Genomic DNA, 7,566 nt, shown 5'->3' with positions numbered 1-7,566 from the left:
CAGCAACCTATTAGTGGCCACTTCCACAAAGGAGAGAGATTCCCTGTGGTGATTTAAATAAGAATGGTTCCCATAGATGCATATTTTTGAATACTTGGTCCCCAGTTGGCAGAATGGCTTGGGAAAAATTAATAGGTGTTGGTGTTTATTCAAGGAGATGTTTCACTGAGGGTGGGCTTTGAAGTTTCAAAAGATTTGTGTTATTCCCCGTGTCTCCCTCTGCCTCCACCCTGCAGATCAAGATGTTAGTGCTATCTCTTTAAGCTGCTTTGCCTTGGCTCTGCCATCATGGATGTTAACTCTCTGCAACTGTAAGCTCCATGTTAAATCCTTTCTTTTGAGGGTTGTTTTAGCAAAGAAATCAAAAAGCCACTAAGAGACCCATGTTCTCTCATCAGCATGAGTGACTGTCTATAGGGGTGGGGTCTTGGGCTCCTTTTGCATATATTGTGGTATTTTAACTGGGTTGACCTTTTTCAAATTCTTTGTGATAACAACTTTTGCCTTGGATGAATGTGTGCACTAGCTGGGTCAAGTCCAAAAGTTAGCATTTCAAAGTTTTCTTTCCCACAAGCTCTTATATCTTTTCTACTCCCACTTTCTTCAAGTTCCTGGAGCCCTGGATGTTAGAAAGTTGATAGGAGGTAATGGTAGGTAGATATGATCAATTATATAAGTGTATAACAATCATATAAGTGTATGAAAGTTTCAAAGTATAAATATATTATTAAAAATAATTTCATAATTTTGGTAGGCACATAGTTTTTGTCTTTTTTTCAGAAGTAGTATATTTGACACAAAGCATATATGGAAGGCATAACTGTCTAAATAACCAGAAAATGTATGAGGTGTTTATCTTTGAGTCAACTATGCTAGTTTTGTGTAAATTTCTTACAAATCTCCTCTACACCCTAACACAGAGAAATCTGATTCAAAAATCTGTGACCAGGGGGCAGTAGCTGCTGGATCTATTTTAAATTTAAAGCAGTTTCCAGAAAGTAAAAGGCTGTTGCTTGGGGGTGATGTAGAAGCCATGACCCAAGGCTTCCTGGCTCAAGCGATTGTGTTTCATGATATGTTCTGTCATTTGTTAGGACGGAAATTAACTGGTGATCTTTGTCTAGCTCCCTGTGTCTCTATCATAAAATGCATCACAATTGAGGGATGGCTGACTGACACTCTCTGCAAGGATAAGAAGACATGAAACCATTTTAATGAGTGGGCCTTTTCTTATACTTTGCCTGGTAGCTGTTTCTTTGATGTTGATGTAACAGCAAACACAGCTTACAACAGTGTTAGGATTGTTCTTTTTGTTCAATAAGGGTAAATAAAAAATATAATTTTCTTCATCAAAATTAATCTAAATAATACCTATTACTCCTTTGGAAACAGTTTATAAGTAGAAATACTCACCCCCAACTTGTTTTGTAATTGTTGTGTCTTGCTAAATACAGACTCTGATAACAATAGAATAAGAGTGCACTCTTCTTCTATAAAGCAGCAGCCCTCACTAATGGAGGGTCAGTAATTTTTGTATACCAACAAAGGTAAATGATGCCCAATTGGGTCTGAGCATCGGCAAAGATACCGACTCTGCCTTCTGGACTCTAGACTCTCCTTCTTGGGTTTATTATGTTGCTACGAGCTTAAAATTGCAACGTAATAGAACTCAGATCCACTGGCCCTCTTTGTCTGAGCTTAGACCATGCTTCCTTTTTCCTCAACTAAAAAATAATGATTAGCTGCCTTTTGGGGTTGCTTTAGCCAGTTTAAAAAGGAAATTGGCTCTTTTAAATGCTCTTGAGCTTCTCTTATGCACAGTGAATATGCCTTCACAATTCTGCAGGATAGAAATACCGATATTATCATTTGGGGGACCCCAAAACATCCAAGATCTTTAGTTATAAACCACATTACAGTCTGAGTCACAGGCTGGAACACGGTATGTTAGTTCAGCCCAGTGCAATCTCCTGAATCATTGTTAGACATCTTATACTTTCTTTTTTAAAGCAGCTGTGACAAAACAAAAACAAACCCACTCTCCAGGCCACCTGCAAAATGATAATATAGATTAAATGATATAACACAATGGGCATGTTTCCATAGCCCTCTCTTTGAAATTGATATTAGCTAGGATACATGGGATTCTTGTCACATTCGCCTAGCTTTAAAGATACCAACACTTGAGATGAAAATGCTCTTGCAAGTGATTTCACATTCAGCTCCCTGAGAAAGAATTATCTGTCTTTCACAGTCAACTGGAACACTAGACAAAACAATGATGTAATGATGTCTAGCATTTGGATTATGGTGATTATTTCTAAGAACAGATAAGGTAAGCCCATCCGGGTCCCACCCAATTGACCAGCGAGGTTTCAGGTTCCAGTGAAGGGAAGAAGAACTGAGTAAGGGCCAGGAGATCCCGTGGTAGATGCAGAGTTGAGCATGTGGGAAAACCAGAGTCAGGGCCAGGGCTGTGAGCCACTCTCTTCTAGCTCCAAACCTGAAGAATGGCTGCTTGATTCCTTATTTGCTTTTTGTCAACTTGAAAAAAAAATCTAAGGTTATCCGGAAGAGGAAATCTCAACTTAGAAAATAGCTCCATTGCATGGACATGCATGCAAATCAACAGGGCCAACTGTCTTGATTAATGATTAATTTGTGAGAGTCCAGTCCACTGTGGGTGGTGCTACCCTTTGGCAGGTGGTTCTGAGTTTAATAAGAAACCACACTGAGCAAACGGTGGAAGCAAGCCAGTAACTACCATTCGTCCCCATCCCTGTTTCAGTCTCTGCATCCAATTTCCTGCTTGAGTTCCTGCCCTCACTTTCCTCGGTGATGGATTGTGATAGGGACATGAAAACTAAATAAACCCCTCAAGTTGTTTTGGTTAGTGTTGCATCTAAGCAATAGAAAGCAAACTAATACAGAGGACAAAAACTCCAAACATTGATTCAAAAATTACCATTTTAATGTAACCTTTAAATTCCGATTTGGAAGGTAGAGCGATATCTCAGAACTTCCTGTTCTTCCAAGTGATTCAGGTTTCCAGCCTGGATAATGGTTGGCTCACAACTGGTAACTCCAGACCCAGGGCACCCCAAGTCCCTTTCTGGCCTCATTGGGAACCTGCACCCATATGGTGACTCATTACAGTTTGTAACTCTAATTCCTAGGAAATCCTATTTGACCTCTGACCTCCACAGACACTGGGTTCACCAACACTGAACACATGTGGTTCAGAAAAAATAACTATGCACATTAAAATAAATACAAGATTTAAAAGTCATGTACAAATTGGCAATGTACACTTTTCATTTATACCAGCTCTGCCAGAAACTTTTAATATTTATGAGACCCTCTTTACAAAATTTTGTTTCTTTTATTTGGGTTTTTTTTGTCTTTATATTTTTGTATTTGCATTGTTTCCATTATAATTTTGTGTGTGTTTTCAGTTTTTGTAATACTCTTTGCCTATCTCAACTTTACAGAGATTCTCGCCCATATTTTCTTCTAGGAGTTTTATTTTTCTCTAGGAGCTGAATCATGTACAACATTAGTTGTGATTCTTCCCACGTTAATTTTTGTGTATGGCATGAGACAGGAACTGATAAATGTTCTGTAGTTGAATTTGAATAAATGAATTGTGTGTTTTTAACAGATTATGTCAGAGGTCCTGATAAAAATTACTTGACCATGCATGCAGGAAGGAGTTTTTAGACCTTGCATGCAATGGTGTATTTTTCTAACATTATAAATTGTTATGGTGTTTTGACTACAGTAACTTTGTTGTAAATATAGAAATCAGATGCTGTCATTATTCTACTTTTCTCAAGTTCAAAATAATTTTTACTGCTTTAATCCTTTCATTGGTATAGATAAGTTAGAAAGTTGCTAATTTCTGTGGCTATGATGGCTTATAGAGCAGATTTAGGGAAAATGGATATATCAACATATAGGTTCCTGGCTATGAACACCTTATATTTCTCTCTACTTGCTTGGTCTTGAATAGCCTTAGATTTCTTTCAACAGTGTTTTGTTATTTTAGTACATAGAGCTCATAAAATGAGCCTCTTCTCAAATGATCATATTTTAAAAAAATTTTTTTTATTAGGTATTTTCCTCAATTACATTTCCAATGCTATCCAAAAAGTCCCCAATATACTCCCCCCCCCAGTCCCCTACTCACCCACTCCCACTTTTTGGCCCTGGCATTCCCCTGTACTGGGGCATATAAAGTTGGCAAGTCCAATGGGCCTCTCTTTCCAGTGATGGNTACTGGGGCATATAAAGTTGGCAAGTCCAATGGGCCTCTCTTTCCAGTGATGGCCGACTAGGCCATCTTTTGATACAAATGCAGCTAGAGTCAAGAGCTCTGGGGTACTGGTTAGTTCATAATAATGTTCCACCTATAGGGTTGCAGGTCCCTTTAGCTCCTTGGGTACTTTCTCTAGCTCCTCCATTGGGGGCCCTGTGATCCATCAAATGATCATATTTAATGGCCTATGATGATCTTCACCTTTTAAATATTTTATTTTTCAATTAGTTGGAAGTATGTAGAGACACAACTTATTTTTGCATATTGAAATTTTATCCCCATTAGTTAATGAAAATAATTTATTAATGTAACAATTTTTGTAGATTCTTTAGGGTTTTTATATATAATGATCATATAATTTGAAAATAGAGGTATTTTTACCTCTCGACTTATCCTTTCAAATACTTATATATTCCTTCTATCTCCCTCTCTTTTTTTCTCTTTCCTCTTTCCTTCCTTCCCTCCCTTCTTTCTTCCCTCTCCCTCCCTCCCTCCCTCACTCTCTTTCTTCCTACCTCTAGCTAATATCTCCAGTCTCTATATCCAAACTGAAAAATTCAGAATCGTCTTGGCTGTGTTAATATTTTTAACTAATTAAACAGCACATTGCATATGCTGTTCATTCCATATTACAACAATTCTTTCACTTATTGAACACAGTTTTCTGTAGCCCCTTGAATACATGCATATGCATTTATATTTTTTTCCTTAATAATGTGTGTGCGTGTGTATATATCCATATATTTGATCTTAGTTTGCTAAACATGTAGTCCATATTTGGTATATTTTTTAAATAACATTTTTATTGAACATGACTCAATTTTTCATATCCTTGCATAGATCTGAATATATAGCAATCATTTTGGATAATGAATTATAAAGCCTCTGGAGATTGCTGGTTTTATTTGAAAGCTATTTGTATGTAGTCCAATTATTTCTTTATATTATGTTACCTTAACCTTACTTATAGTCTTTGTTAGGGAAGATGTCTGGAAAGCCAGGGTGTTTTCCAGACCCTGAAATTTGATAGAGCTGAACTTCTGAACTCTATCTATTTGCAGATTTTGTTAAGCTTTTGTATCTGGTTTGGCTGTATGGGTTTGGAATCAGGCATGGTCCTTTCAAAAGCATCGTTTCTCTGGAGAATATCCATGGTATTAACATTTCAACAAGTGAGATTTAGTCACAAATGCTCTGCTCCTTGTAGCACCTGCACTCTGGTAAGCCCTAAGACACCTCACTTGGCCATAAGGAGCACAGCCCCTAGCTAAGCACTCTTGTGAAGAGCCTGTCTTAAATTTTGTGAGTCTCCTCTCCACATGAGCTCTTCTGTGATCCTGTATTGTGTGTTCCATATGTTTTATATACTCCCATTCTAATTCTTTAATAGACACAGAATCTGATTTTAGTGCAGTGAGCTGTAGTGTAAGCATATCATGGAAATCTACCTCTACCAAGGGGGCAGACATCTGGCCTGGTTTGAGGCTCGCAAGCTCATTTTGATCGGGACCCCCCAATCTTTTACTTGTGTGTGTTTGGACTCCCGATATGCTTGCTCATGATTAGACCACTGATTTAGGGCCAGTTATTTCTTCATTGTTAGAAATCTTGGTACTCATTAAGTGACATCAATCCAAGAGCCCCTTTGTATGCACTGGGCATATAATGTTAAAATGCCCCAGTATTGTAGATGTCACTTCAAATTTTGTTCATAATAATACTTGCAAATCTTAATTAAGCACAGTATGAAAATAGATACATGTATATGTGTAACGGTCATATTGAGGTCATAGGGCTTCTATTTCCACAAACTCTAATCTTTTCTATATGTTGGGAACCTTTATATATTCAATCATTTTGAATTATGTGGATGTTGTGGTCAGCAGTTACCCTACTGTGTCATGAAAAGTAAGAGGTAATTTTTCATTGCTTCCTCTGCTTTGGCCCCTCTTACCTCATTTCTTTTAATGTTCCCATCTCTCTGTCTGTTGATAACAGACACTATCTCATTTTTTCTTCTGAGATCAACTGCTTATTTTCACTGATGAGTGGGGATATGTATTATTCGTCTTCAATGTCTTCTGATTTGTTTTGCTTAAACAATGACTTCCAGCCAGTTTCATCAATGCTTCTGAAAATGTCAGAATTCCATTATTTTTCATGATGCAATAAATCACACTTTCTATATTCATCATTCGTTGAGATGGATACCTTGTTTGACTTTGTATGTTGTGTACTATGAATGATATTGTCATAGACATAGGTATGCTGGGAACTCTTTAATATAATGATTATGCCTCTTTTGACCACATGTGTAGTAGTAAGAGTGTATCTTCCAAGTGGTTATGTCTTCTATAGTTTCTATTATTATTTTTAAATAATATTATTGTAGAGATCATTTACTGCTTTGGTTGTCGGCTCTTTACCGGCAGGTCTAAGCGAGAGGTAAGAACTTGGACCAGCTGGGTCTGTCCAGGGCTGAGCAGGATGGCCGTACCCAGAAGAAGTTCCAACTGGTAATAAGAACACATGCTCTACTATGTTCATAGCAGCCTTATTTATAATAGCCAGAAGCTGGAAAGAACCTAGATGTCCCTCAACAGAAGAATGGATATAGAAAATGTGGTACATTTACACAATGGATACACTCAGCAATTAAAAACAATGGATTTATGAAATTCTTGGACAAATGGATGTATGTGGAGAATATCATCCTTAGTGAGGTAACCCAATCACAAAAGAAGTCATGAGATATGCACTCACTGATAAGTTAAGTGGATATTAGCCCAGAAATATAGAACACCCAAGATACAATTTGCAAAACAGAAGAAAATCAAGAAGAGGGAAGACCAATGGATGTATACTTCATTCCTCCTTAGAATAGGGAACAAAATACCCATGAATGGAGTTACAGAGACAAAGTTTGGAGCTGAAAAGAAAGGATGGACTATCCAGAGACCACCCCACCCAGGGATCCATCCCATAATCAAACCCAGACACTATTGCACAATGCAAGAAAGATTTTGCTAAAGGGACCCTGGTATAGCTGTCTCGTATGAGGCTATGTCAGTGCCTGGCAAATACAGAAGAGGATGCTCACAGTCATCTATTGGATGGAACACAGGGCCCCCAATGGAGAAGCTAGAGAAAGCACCCAAGGAGCTAAAGGGGTCTGCAACCCTATAGGTAGAACAACAATATGAACTAATCAGTACCCCCAGAGCTCATATCTCTAGCTGCATATGTAG

This window comes from Mus caroli, chromosome 14 (assembly GCF_900094665.2).
Source record: "Mus caroli chromosome 14, CAROLI_EIJ_v1.1, whole genome shotgun sequence".
Taxonomy (NCBI): Eukaryota; Metazoa; Chordata; class Mammalia; order Rodentia; family Muridae; genus Mus; species Mus caroli.
Note: the sequence above shows the minus strand (reverse complement) of the source record.